Source organism: Buteo buteo, unplaced genomic scaffold, assembly GCF_964188355.1.
Source record: "Buteo buteo unplaced genomic scaffold, bButBut1.hap1.1 HAP1_SCAFFOLD_227, whole genome shotgun sequence".
In the NCBI taxonomy this organism is placed as follows: domain Eukaryota; kingdom Metazoa; phylum Chordata; class Aves; order Accipitriformes; family Accipitridae; genus Buteo; species Buteo buteo.
In genome coordinates, this window is record NW_027439391.1 from 73541 (window position 1) to 87193 (window position 13653).

The window sequence follows — 13653 nt, forward strand, 5'->3', positions numbered from 1 at the left end:
ATGTCTCCCCCTTTCTCAAAGTCTCAGCACCCTGCTTCTAGCCAAGGAAACACTGGGCTCATTTCACCAACCCAAAAGCATTTCCTCAGTCATAGCATCTCTGTGCTTCTCCATGGGGCTTTCAGATAACAGAAAGCTGCTATGAGACAGGTTTGCATCCTGCAGGGCAGCTGACAGCTTGGAAGGACGCCCTGAGGTGATAGCCAAGTGATCTGATGTGATGGCATCTCTGTAAGGAGAATCAGCTCATTCCCCAGCCCCACAGACAGCAGTGAGCATAACCCCTCAGATGATAGGAAAGCTGGGACACTTGTTCCAAGCACACACCTGTATGGGAGGATGCACAAGATCAGTGTGTGACTCTGCAGCTGAAACTCCCACCCCCAGAGAACCTGACAGCAGGAACAAGGTAACAGTAACACAGGCAAGCGGAGAACCAAGGAGAGAAGCAGTGATGGTCTGTCTCAGAGAGGCAAGGGGAGAGGCAGCTGAAGTCTCAGGAAAGATTTACCCTTACCCAGCTGTGCATGCCACCTCCCAGACACCAACACAGCCAGGCAGTTGTTCTCAGTCCCTGTGCTCTACTTCAGGAGGCCTCTATCAGCCTTACTGATCCCTCAGAGTTACAGCTCAGGAGTCTCAGTGAGCTGTTCAAGAATGACAGCTCCTCTTCCATTTCTTCTGAAAATTCCCCAAGACTAGGAAAGAGAAAATACAGGCTCTGGAAAGCTCCTTAACTATACAGCAATCCCTGCTTTGAGCTTGCCCATGAAAAGTGCCCTCGGAAATGTCCTGCGGATGATCTGGAGCTGTGATCCGCTTGTCAGCAGAAGGACCCTGCCCTGCTGGGGGTTGCTTCTTCCACTCACAGCTTCTCCCCACTCTGCTGTTAGAGCTCCCCAGGCAGGCAGAGTACTTACCCTGACCAGCAGCAGAGTCCCTGCCCCAGCACACAGACCCCTGGCCACAAGGACCCTGCTCAGAAGGACAGCCCTGGGCACCCCTGGCTGCACACCCACCTTCACACTCTGCAGCCATCCCCGGGTGAAGGCAGCTGACATGCCCTGTCCCTCTGAGGGTGCAGCAGGGAAGCTGTGCTCCAAAGCACGTCCTTTTTCTCTACACTGCACAAACTGTGAGTGGTTTCCTGAAAGATCCGCTAGGCTGTGGGATGTGCCAGATTTAGGACATCATTCCAGGAAGCACAGCTGCATTGCCTTGCAGCCAGAGACTTACCCTGTTAAAACCTGTGAAAAATTTTCTCCAAGTTAGGTCTTCTCTGTCCTCCCACCCCAGGCTGCCTTTAACATCTCTCTCTGCCTCACTTCTCTCCCCTCGGTGCCTGCAGGCAGTGCCCTCAGCCCTGCTGCGCTTTGCAGAGGAGCTGCTCCTGGGCAGAGCTGTCTCTCGGCAGTGCTGCCTGCTTGCCATGAGCTCCCTCCAGCCCAGGAGCCCAGCCCAGCTCAGCAGCAGAGGACCAGCCCAAGGCAGCACTTTCTCTGCCCCCTCTGGGCTCCCTCCAGGTGTCCCTGGGGCTCCAGGGGAACCTGTTTGGAAACAGGCTGAGGCAATCACTGATGTTCCTTCCCTCAGCTAGGGAGAGCCACTTCTTTCCTGAAATAAAATTGTCCTCCTAGAGACAAAGTTACATTTACATGTGACACTTTTTTCTTTCCAGAAATATAATCCTTCTCTCAGAGTTACTTTTAATGTATCAATTTTTCATGTTATTTTTTAGACAGGATACTCAGAGAGTGGCAGGCAGGGATCTCCTTTACACCTACAGAGAGAATGGTTCCAGGGGTCATTGGTGGCATTTCATCCTGCATATCTACTCATGGCATTTGAAGGAGGCTCAGCTCCCTCCCATGCACACCACAAAGCCACAGGAGGTGGGATTCCTCTTGCCTCACTTCAGGTGTGAGCAGAATGGACACCTGCATGTGAGCTCTTGTCTCAGCTCCCATCTGAATTAATGGAGAGGAAAGGTAGTAGTCAAGTGTTCAGATGCAAATCCCTGGTGACATTTGAACTGCCAGAGATGGTCCAAGATACATGTAGGTAACAGCAAACTGTAATGGAGAAGTTCATAGAGACAGGGCAACACCTTGGGAATCATGTATGAGCCTGGTAGGAAATTGCTTTGGCCAAGTGACATGGCAGCTTATGCCCAACCAAAGGCCAAAAGAGCCTTTTCCTTCTCCTTATCTTCATGGCACTAGATACAGGTATTCATATGAACGACTGCAGTCATGTACCATAGCGAGAGCTGGGTCTCTCTCTTTTCCATCAGTTGAATATACTATACCTCCACTGACTATAATGGCATGTGTCCCAGTTCGTCCCCACATTGCCTAACAGAATTCAGGGCAGGTCCTCTGTTTAATGTCCAACTCCAGGGCCACAGAGCTACATGAGATGCCAATGCTGGCAGGGACTTCACAGGAGCTGCAGAAAAGCAATTCCCATTCAGAGTGGGTGCGTCATAGACTTCCCAGATGGCATCACAGAGGGTGCAATTTGGTGCCTGTTTGCCATACACTAAAGCCATCAGTCAGAGGCATCAGTCATCAGATGCCATCAGAGAGCTAGGTCTGCTTCTCCACCCAAGAGCTGCAGGCATTGCATGAACAGGGGTTTTTACTCACTCCCTTGATGATCCAATCAATGAAAAGACCAAGAATTTTCAGAGTGTGCCTGGACACATCTTGTCTTCAAGCACATCATCCTCCAAGCACAGCAATGGTCCATATCAAAACTCAGTGGAAGCTCAAAAAGTATTTCAAGGACACCAAGATGAAGTTTTGATACTTCAGGATCTGTTAAAGAAGAAAAAGAGATAAGGTAGGACCACTGCTGAAATGAGGAAGAGTAGCTCTAGATAGATCTGAGGTACTCTACGTCACAGCCTCGGTTAATACCAGCCAGGTCTCCCAGGCCTTTGAGCTGTGAGGCAGGACTCTGGAGGAGAAGAACCAGCAGTGGATGGGGATCAAGCACGGGGTTACTCAAGCAAACTACACCCTTACCAGACCATGGGAACCATAGGGGCTGCATCCAAGGGTGCTGAGAGAGTGTTTTTCCCCACGAGGTGCTGCTCTCTTGTGATCCCAGTCAGAAAGGCACTCAGACTCTCAAGTATCTCTTAAAATGATGTTCAGGGGTAGACGTGGCCTCACTGCTGCACCAGTGGGGTAGACCTGGTCTCCCTAACCGAGAGGGCGGGGTAGACCTGGTCTCCCAAACAGCACGAGCGGCATAGACCCGGCCTCCCTACCTGCGCGGCTGGGGTAGAACAGGCCTCCTTAACCGCACAGGTGAGCTAGACCTGGCCTCCAAAACAGCGCGAGTAGCATAGACTTGGCCTCCCTAACTGCATGGGTGGGGTAGATCTGGCCTCCCTACCCTCACGGGTGGGGTAGACCTGGCCTCCCTAATAGCGCGAGTGGGGTAGACATTGCCTCCCTACCTACGCGGCTGATGTAGAACAGGCCTCCCAAACCGCGCAGCTGGGGTAGACCTCGCCTCCCTCCCGGTGCCGGTGGGGTAGACCAGGCCTCCTTAAATGTGCAAGCAGGGTAGACCTGGCCTCCCTAACGGCTCCAATGGGGTAGACCTGGCCTCCCTACCAGCAAGGACAGCGTAGACCTGCCCTCCCTAGTTGAGCGGGCGGGGTAGACCAGGTCTGCCTAGGCAATGGCAGGGTAGACCTGGCCTCCCTGCTGGCGCCAGTGAGTGGACCTGGCTACTTTAGCCAAGCAGGCAGGGTAAACCTGGCCTCCCAGCTGGTGCTGGTGGGGTAGACCAGGTCTCCCTATCCATACGGGCCGGGTAGGCCTGGCTTCCCAACCAGTGCCAATGGGGTAGATTTGTTCTCCCTAACAGCACAAGAGAGGTATATCTGACCTCCCAGCCCACATAGGCCGGGTAGTCCAGGGCTCCCTAACTGCATGGGCAGGCTACACCTGGCCTCTTTAACCATGCGGGTGTGGTAGAGCTGGCCTCTCTAACTGCACAGGCAGGGTAGACCAGGCCTCCCGAATGGCGTCGGTGGGGTAGACCTGGACTCTGTAACCACGTGAACGGCGTAGATGTGGTCTCCCTACCCGCACAGGCGGGGTAGACCAGCCCTCCCTAACGGAAAGTGCAGGGTAGAGATGGCCTCCATAACTGGGTGGACAGGGTAGACCTGGCCACCCGTTCAGCACTGGTGGGGTAGACCAGGCCTTCCTAACCGTGTCGGCAGGGTAGACCTGGCCTCCCTACTAATGCAGGCGAGGTAGACCAGGCCTCCCTATCGGCTAGGGCGGGGTAGAGATGGCCTCCCTAACTGGGTGGGAGGGGTAGACCTAGCCTCCCTACCCACGCAGGACTGGTAGACCTGGGCTCCCTACCAGCAAGGGCGGGGTAGATGTCGTCTCCCTGATCGTGAGGGCGGGCTAGACCTGGCCTCCTGAACCGCGCCAGTGGGTTAGACTAGGCCTCCATAAACACGTGTGTGGGGTAGACCAGGCATCCCTAGGGTGCCGGTGGGGTAGACATGTTCTCCCTACCTGAGCAGGCCAGGTAGACCTGGCCTCTTCTAACACACAGCCAGGGCATACCTGACCTCCCTAACCGCGCAGGTGGGGTAGACCTGTCCTCTCTAACTGCACAGGCGGTGTAGACCTGGCTTCCCGACCAGTGCAGGTGGGGCAGACCTGGCCACCCTGTCCACGCGGGCCTGGTAGAGCAGGCCTCCCTAAAGGCACGGCCAGGGTTGACCTGACCTCCCTAACCACACGGGCAGGGTAGACTTGGCCTCCCAAACCCCGTGGGTGGTATAGACCACGCCTTACTAGCTGAGTGGGTCGGGTAGACCTGGCCTCCCTATCCAAGTGGGCAGGGTAGACTTGGCCTCTCCACTGGCACCGGAGGGTAGACCAGTCCTCCTGACCGGTGCCGGTGGGTTAGACCAGGCCTCCCTACAGACAAGGGTGGGGTAGACCTAGCAACTCTATCTACGCGGGCGGGGTAGACCTGGCCTCGCTAGTTGATCTAGGGGGTAGACCAGGTCTCACTAATGGCAAGGGCGAGGTAGATATGGCCTCCCCACTGGCACCGATGGGTTAAACCAGGCCTCCCTAACCGTGTGGGACGGTTAGACCTGGCCTCTCAACCGACACCAGTGGGGTAGACCTGACCTCCCTACCTGCACCGGCCAAGTAGACCAGGCCTCCCTAACAATGCAGGTGGGGTAGACCTGGCATCCCTAACTGCACGGGCTGGGTAGATGTGGCATCCCTCGCCAAGCGGGTTGGAAAGACCTGTCCTGCCTAACCACGAGGGTGGGATGGAACTTGCCTCTCTAACTGCACAGACGGGGCAGACCAGGCCTGCATATGGGCAAGGGCGGGCAAGACCTGGCCTCCCTTCTGGTGTGGGCGGGGCAAACCTGGCCTCCCTATCTGTGCAGACGAGGTAGACCAGGCCTCCATTACCGGCAAGGACAAGGTATACCTGGCCTCCCTACCGGCATGGACGGAATAGGCTAGGTTTCTTTACCCATGCGGGTGGCGTAGACTTGGCCTCCCTACCTGACCATCTGGGGTAGGCCTGCCGTCCCTACCTGATCCTGTGCGATAGTACCGGTACCCGTACCAGTACTCCAGGGTAGTACCGGTACCCTTACTGGTACTCCAGGGTAAGGGAGTTCTACTGTGCACTAGTACCGTTAGCCCTACTGGTACTCCAGGGTAGTACCAGTACGCCTACTTATACCCCGGAGTATAACTGCTGCCCCTACGGGGGCGTGGAAGTAGACCCACCCTCCCTACCTGACCCTCTGGGGTTGGCCTGGTACCCCTACCTGATGCTCCGGGATAAGCATGGCATTCCAACCTGCGTGGATACGGTAGACCAGGCCTCCCAGCTGGCATGGGCGGGGCAGACCTGACCTCCCTACCCACGCAGACTTTGCAGAACTGGCCTCCCTACCTGACCATCAGGGGTAGGCCTGGCATCCCTACCTCATCCTCCGGCGTAGTATCATTACCCCTACTGGTACTCCAGAATAGCACCGGTACCCCTACTTGTACCCCAGGGTACACCTGCTCTCCCTATTGCCACTCCGGGCTAGACCAGGCCTCCCTTACGGGCATTGGAGAGGTCGACTTGGGCTCCCTACCTGATGCTCCGGGCTCGGCCTGGTGTCCCTACCTGACGCTCCGGGGTAGTACCAGTACCCCTACCTGATCCTCTGCAGCAGTACCAGTAGCCCTACTGGTACTCCAGGGTACACCTGATGTCCCTATGGGCGCTGCCGGCTAGACCTGGCCTCCCTACCTGAACCTCTGGGGTAGGTCTGGTGTCCCTACCTGATGCTCCAGTATAGGCCTGGCATCTCTACCCGTGTGGACGGGGTAGACCAGGCCTCCTGACCTGCGCGCGCAGCGCACACCTGGCCTTCCTAGCCGCGCAGACCACGTAGACCTGGCCTCCCTGCTGGCGTGGGCAAGACAGACATGGCCTCACTACCCATGCAGACAGGGTAGACCTGGCCTCCCTACTGGCAATGGTGGGGTAGAACTGGCCTCCCTACCTCAAGGGCAAGGTTGACCTGGCCTCCCTACCCACGCGGATGGGGTAGGCAAGCCTCCCTGCGGGCAAGCGTGGGGTAGACCTGGCCTCCCTGCCAGCGCGAGCGTGCTAGAACTGGCCTCTCCACTTGATCATCAGGGGTAGGCCTGGCGTCCCTACCTGATCCTCCAGGGTAGTACCAGTACCCCTACTTGTACTCCAGAGTAGTATTGGTACCCCTACTGGTACACCTGCTACACCTGCTGTCCCTACTGGCGCTCCAGGTTAGACCTGGCCTCCCTACCTGATGCTCTGGGGTAGTACCGGTACCCCTACCTGATCCTGCGTGGCAGTACAGGTACCCCTACTGGTACTCCGGGGTACACCTGATGTCCCTACGGGCACGCGGGGGTAGACGTGCCCTCCCTACCTGACCCTTTGGGGTCAGTCTGATATCCCTACCTGATGCGCCGTGTTACGCCTGGCTTTCCTACCCATGTGAGGTGGGTAGGCCAGGCCTCCCAGCTGTCAAGGGAAAGGTAGTCCTGGCTTCCCTACCCTTGTGGACAAAGTAAGCAAGGCCTCCATACCGGCAAGGGCGGGATTGATATGGCTTCCCTGCCAGTGTGGGTGGGTTAGACCAGGCCTCCGTGCAGTCAAGAGCGGGGTAGACCTGGCCTCCCTGCCTGCATGGGTGGGGTAGACCTGGCTGCCTTACCCGTGTGGATGGGGTAGACCAGGCCTCCATACCAGCAATGGTGGGTAGACCCGGCCTCCCTGTCAGCGTGGGCACAGTACAACTGGCCTCCCTACCTGACCGTCGGGGGTAGGCATGTGTCATGGTTTAACCCCAGCCAGCAACTAAAGCACCACGCAGCCGCTCATTCACTTCCCTTCCCCCGCAGTGGGATGGGGGAGAAAATCAGGAAAAGAAGTAAAACTTGTGGGTTGAGGTAAGAACAGTTTAATAGAACAGAAAAGAAACTAATAATGATAATGATAACACCAATAAAGTAACAACAGTAGTCATAAAGGATTGGAATGTACAAATGATGTGCAGTGGAATTGCTCATCACCCGCCGACCGACACCCAGCTAGTCCCTGAGCTGCGATTCCCTCCCCCACTTCCCCATTCCTATACTAGATGGGATGTCACATGATGTGGAATACCCCGTTGGCCAAATTGGGTCAGGTGCCCTGGCTGCGTCCTGTGCCAACTTCTTGTGCCCCTCCAGCTTTCTGGTTGGCTGGGCATGAGAAGCTGAAAAATCCTTGACTTTAGTCTAAACACTACTGAGCCACAACTGAAAACATCGTGTTATCAACATTCTTCACATACTGAACTCAAAACAGAGCACTGTACCAGCTACTAGGAAGACAGTTAACTCCATCCCGGCTGAAACCAGGACAGCCTGGCATCCCTACCTCATCCTCCGGGGTAGTACCGTTACCCCTACTGGTACTCCAGGGTAGAACCAATACCCCTAGTTGTACCCCAGGGTACACCTGCTGTCCTTACTGCTGCTCTGGGCTAGATCAGGCCTCTGTTACAGGCATGGGCGAGGTAGACCTGGCCTCCCTACCCGCACGGGTGCGGTAGACCTGGCCTCTCTACCACCGCTACCAGGGTAGACCTGGCGTCCCTATCGGCAAGCGCGGGGATGACCTGGCCTTTCTACTGATGCGTTGAGGGTAGACCTGGCCTCCCTACCCACGAGGGTGGGGTAGATCTTGCCTGCCTACCTGATCCTTTGGGGTAGTACTGTTACCCCTACTGGTACTCTGGGGTAGCACCAGTACCCCTACTTGTACCCCAGGGTACACCTGCTCTCCTTACTGCCTCTGCAGGCTAGACATGGCCTCCCTACCTGATGCTCCGGGCTCTGCCTGGCATCCCTACCTGACACTCCGGGGTAGATCCAGCACCCCTACCGGTACTCCGGGGTATACCTGCTGTCCCTACGGGCTTGCAGGGGTAGACGCACCCTCCCTACCTGACACTCTGGGGTAGGCCTGGCATCCCTACCTCATCCTCCAGGGTAGTATCATTACCCCTGCTGGTACTCCAGAATAGCACTGGTACCCCTACTTGCACCCTGCGGTACACCTGCTGTCCCTACTGCCGCTCCAGGCTAGACCAGGCATCCCTTACGGGCACGGGAGAGGTAGACTTGGGCTCCCTACCCACACAGGTGGAGTAGACCTGGCCTCCCTACCCATGCGGATGGTGTAGACCAGGCCTCCCTACCTGACACTCTGCGGTAAGCCTGGCGTCCTGCCTGACCCTCTGGGGTAGACCCGGCCTTGCTACCTGATGCTCCGGGGTAGGCCTGTCCTCCCTACCTGCGTGAAGGGGGTCGACCAGGCCTCCCTGCTGGGAAGGGCGGGGTAGACCTGGCCTCCCTTCCAGTGCTGGTGGGGAAGACCTGGCCTCCCTACCCACGCAGACAGGGTAGACCAGGCCTCCCTACTTCAAATGAGGAGTAGACCTCGCCTCCCTACCTGACCCGCTGGGGTAGGCCTGGTATCTGTACCTGATGCTCCGGGGTAGTCCTGGTGTCCCCACCTGATGCTCCAGAGTATTGCCTGGCGTCCCTACCTGATCCTGCACAGCAGGAACGGTACCCCTACTAGTACTCTGGGGTACACCTGTTGTCCCTATGGGTGTGCAGTGTTAGACCCACTGTCCCTACCTGACCCTCTGGGGTATGCCTGGTATCCCTGCCTGATGCTCCGGGGTAGGCCTGGCGTCCCTACCTGATCCTGTGCGGTAGTACTGTTACTCCTACTGGTAATCCATGGTAGTACCAGTGACGTGCAGAAAACAGACTCCATAATCAGTGAGATTGTAAAGTAGGTATGTTCATTCAGCGCTGGGCAGCAGGGAGGGGTAGTCCCACCAAAGACCTGCGTGCCTGACTCGGCAGTTTGCTTCAAATTTATACAATCAAGGGTTACATATTCACAATACGCCTATACATATGCATGACCTATCCCCGCTTCATATTAAAATGAGTTCCGAGAGGTCATTTCCATAGTTTCCTCTCAACTGCGCTTGCACAATGCCTCCTTATGGTGGTTGTCGGGTGGTCACAGAGATGAAGATAGACAACTCCTCTTCATCACCACTAGTAACCCCTTTTCTTGCGCAGGCTCCGTGGTTTCTTGGTGTTCACCCAAGCTACAAGAGCAGTCTTGGCTGGCTCTTGGGACAAGCTCCTGCTTCTTATCAGGAACTGTATCTGCCTCATTGGCTGGTTCTTGGGACCAGCTCTTCTTATCAAGGACTGTCTCTGCCTCAGCTAATTTCAACAATGCAAGTGCTAAACAGCATCTTTCATCCCCCTTTATCATATCTACTGAGATTCTTTTGACTCCCCTTGTCTCAGTCTGCCCTTGGCCCTGGTGCCACATCTGAGGGGCTGCAGTCCTAATGGGCATCAATGCCCACCACCTGGGGCGTGGACAGCAGGAGCCCTGTGTGCCGTGACAGAGCTGTAACATGAGTGGAGTAAGAGCTGAGGTGAGGAAGGACAGCTCCCATGGGTTATTTGGTGAATGGAGACACAACATGTTTAGGAGAGACCGACAGGGAAGATGAGAAGCAGGAGATGCCTTGTGTGATGTCAGGGCAGCTCAGATATATATGGACGCTCTCTATGGGACAGGCAACTGATGAGGTGGGAGCTTCTGTGTGGGTCAGCTTCTGAATAGGCCATCCAGTCTGATGCTCACCTGGACCTAGAACTCCCAGAAGAGGAAGAGTTGGTCAGGGATGTGAAGACTGGAGTCAGCCTTGGCCATAATGACCATGAAATTGTGGTCTCCCAGATCCCCAGGGATAGGAAGAAGGAGAGTAGCAGAGAGCAGACCCTGCACATCAGGGAATGAGAATTTGGCCAGTTGAGGGCACTGGCAGGTGGGGTCTAAGATGGCAGTGTCAGGGCCCTGGGCAGCATCACCTGCAGCTTCCACCCACACCTGTGTCCATGAGCCCAGGAGACGATTGAAGCCTAGGCCTGAGTTTCAGCCCCAGCTTGGTCTATGCTGTAGGGCTACTGGTCTCCAGACACAGCCATAGACACAGCCTTGCCTGTCCATGGACCTTGTTGATTCGGACTTGCAGGCTCACGTCCCACCTTGATTCTTTATGGGTTGCACAATGGAAGGAAACTGTGGCCCTCCAAGTGCCAGATCCCAGCTGATGATGGAGGACTAGGGCTTTTCTGCTTCCTTCTTTCCCTCCTGTCATCACTTGGTCAGGTTTTGGGAGGAGAGGAAGGAAAAGCGGGGTGGTTTCCAGGTGCCAATGATTGAACTGGGGGAGCAGAGCCATCACATGTGAAATGATCTAAAGGCTAGGCCAGTTCAACACTGTTATCCTCTGCTGCTATCTCAGAGGCCTTAAATCTTCAGCAGGAACCTGGCAGCTCTGAGATCCCTCCATCTCCCCCTCTTGTAGCAATTAAGCTGATAGTGCCCCAGTCACAGGCTTACTTTCATTTCTGTTTGCAGCTTAAAGCACCCCATTGGTCTGCAGATATGCCAGGAAACTTGCATAAGGAACCTACCCCCATGGGCAAGAAGGTGGATGTTCCCAGGAATCTCAGGAGGCGTGGCATACCCCTAGCTGTGTTCAGGAAGCTGTGTCCAGAGAAGACCTTGACGCTGTGCAAACACTATTCAGCAACAGCTAAAACACTGGTGTGTTATCAGCACTGTTTGAGGCACCAATGGAACACATAACATCATAGGGGCTGCTATGAAGAAAGTGAACTCCACCCCGGCCAGACCCGGGACACTTGAACTAGGGTCCCAAAAATGGACACAGCAATGCACAGGTGGTTTGACAATTGTTGGGCAGGGGAGACAATATTTTCCTTCACGCTTTTGGTGATGCTTTTCTTTCTACTCTCCAGGACACTGCTGGCCACCTCTGCTACCAGGTAGCCCTGGATCATGTGTATCACTGCTGGACTGTGTTTTGCCTTCTGTCCCCCACCACCACCAGAGCTGTTCTTCAGAGTTGCCCTCTGGCCAGGCAGTCCCCTTCCCCTGCCACTGCAGGGTTTTAGTCTATCCCAGGCACAGGATCTGGACTTTGTCTTTCTTGATCTCACAACGTTCCTGACAGGACAGTCCTTCTGCCTGTTAGGTTCCCCTGAATGGCATCCCAAGGCACTGGAATGCTGCTCCCAATACAGTGACATCAACAAACATGTTGAGAGTTGCGTCCTCTGGGTCATGGACACAGAAGTTAAACTGCACAGCGCCCAGTAGAGTCTCCTGTGCAGCCCCACAATACCCCAATATGTCCCACTGGCCTCCACGCAGGGTATGGCCCCTTCAACACTGCGCTCTGAGCCTCATCATCCAACTGGTGCTTTGCCCATCTCTTTGTCTGTCCATCCAGATCATAATGTCCTAACTTGAGCAGAAGAATATTGAGGGATGTCCTGGTTTCAGCCGGGATGGAGTTAACTGTCTTCCTAGTAGCTGGTACAGTGCTATGTTTTGAGTTCAGTATGTGAAGAATGTTGATAACACTGATGTTTTCAGTTGTTGCTCAGTAGTGTTTAGACTATGGTCGGGGATTTTTCAGCTTCTCATGCCCAGCCAGGGCACCTGACCCAAACTGGCCAACGGTGTATTCCATACCATGTGACGTCCCATCTAGTTTAGGAACTGGGAAGGGGGGGGGCAGTTTTTTTGGCCGCTCGGGGAATGGCTGGGTGTCGGTCGGCGGGTGGTGAGCAATTGCCCTGTGCATCATTTGTACATTTCAATCCTTTTATTACTTACTGTTGTCATTTTATTAGTGTCATCATTATCATTATTAGTTTCTTCTTTTCTGTTCTATTAAACCGTTCTTATCTCAACCCAGGAGTTTTACTTCTTTTCCTGATTTTCTCCCCCATCCCACTGGATGGGGGGGGAGTGAGTGAGCGGCTGCGTGGTGCTTAGTTGCTGGCTGGGGTTAAACCACGACAAGGGAGAATTTGCCAAAAGTCTTGCTGAAGTGGAGGTAAACAACATCCACCGTGCTCCCCTTGTGTACAAATGCACTTCCTTCATCATGATGGTAGTCAGGTTGGCAAGGCCTGATTTACACTTTGGAAGTCCATGCCAATGTTCTCCTTTTTTAGGTGCCCAGAAATGTCACCCATGAGGAGTCATTCAATCTCACACTCCTCATCCAAGTGACCTTGTACAGCCTGTGGTTCCCTGGGTTGCACTTTTGGCCTCTTTAGGAGATGAGTGCAACTTTGGTTTGTCTTCACTCTCAAGAGACCCCTACCGATTCCATGAACCTTTACAGAGGACATTCCAAAGAAATAGCAGTCTTTCCCTGCAACTTCGTTACCACTATTCTGCCTGTTCTTCGGTGTATTTAGTTGCTCTAGTCTTTCATGTAGTTACACCTGTCCTGACAAAATGACCATTTGTGAAAGTCATCTTTTCAGATGCAGACTGCCTAGGCAAAGGCCCTTTCCATTGTGCTCCACTTCTCTCCTTCCCTTGCTCTTTGTTCATTCAGATACCTCTCCCCTATGCAGCTGCTTTGAGCTTCAGGGAGCTAAGACCTTGCCTGTCTTCCAGTAGTCTAATAGTCTCTTTAGCCAATTCTTTAATTGTGTTTACATCTAACTTCTTAGTATCTATCATAAACATTTCTCATAAGACTATCCCTTGTAGAAAGGCAGCCTCATTAGGGGAAGCTTGTACGTTGCATATGGTTGAGGACTGTGTTTATGAACTTGAAAATGATTTTCTTTGCTTTGCTTGCAAATAGGAAAAATTCTTCTGGGCCTGTGTGCAGCCAGTTCTCTAAGGAGAGCAGGGGGGAGATGGTGCAATGGAGCTGTAACCTCCAGCTGTAGAGATCAGTGGAGAAGTCTGAGGCAAGGAACAGAGATGTAAGCCCCAGGTGGCCAATGTCAGAAGGGGTGAGGTTTGAGAGGTGAGGAGCAAGGGTGTCCATCCAGTGTCAGACCTCAAGGGACTGTTTTTCCTAGCTGTCCAGACCTCCTGAGGAGACACTCTGGATCATTATCACTTGGACAATGCTTCTATCACCTTTTCTCTAAAATGAAA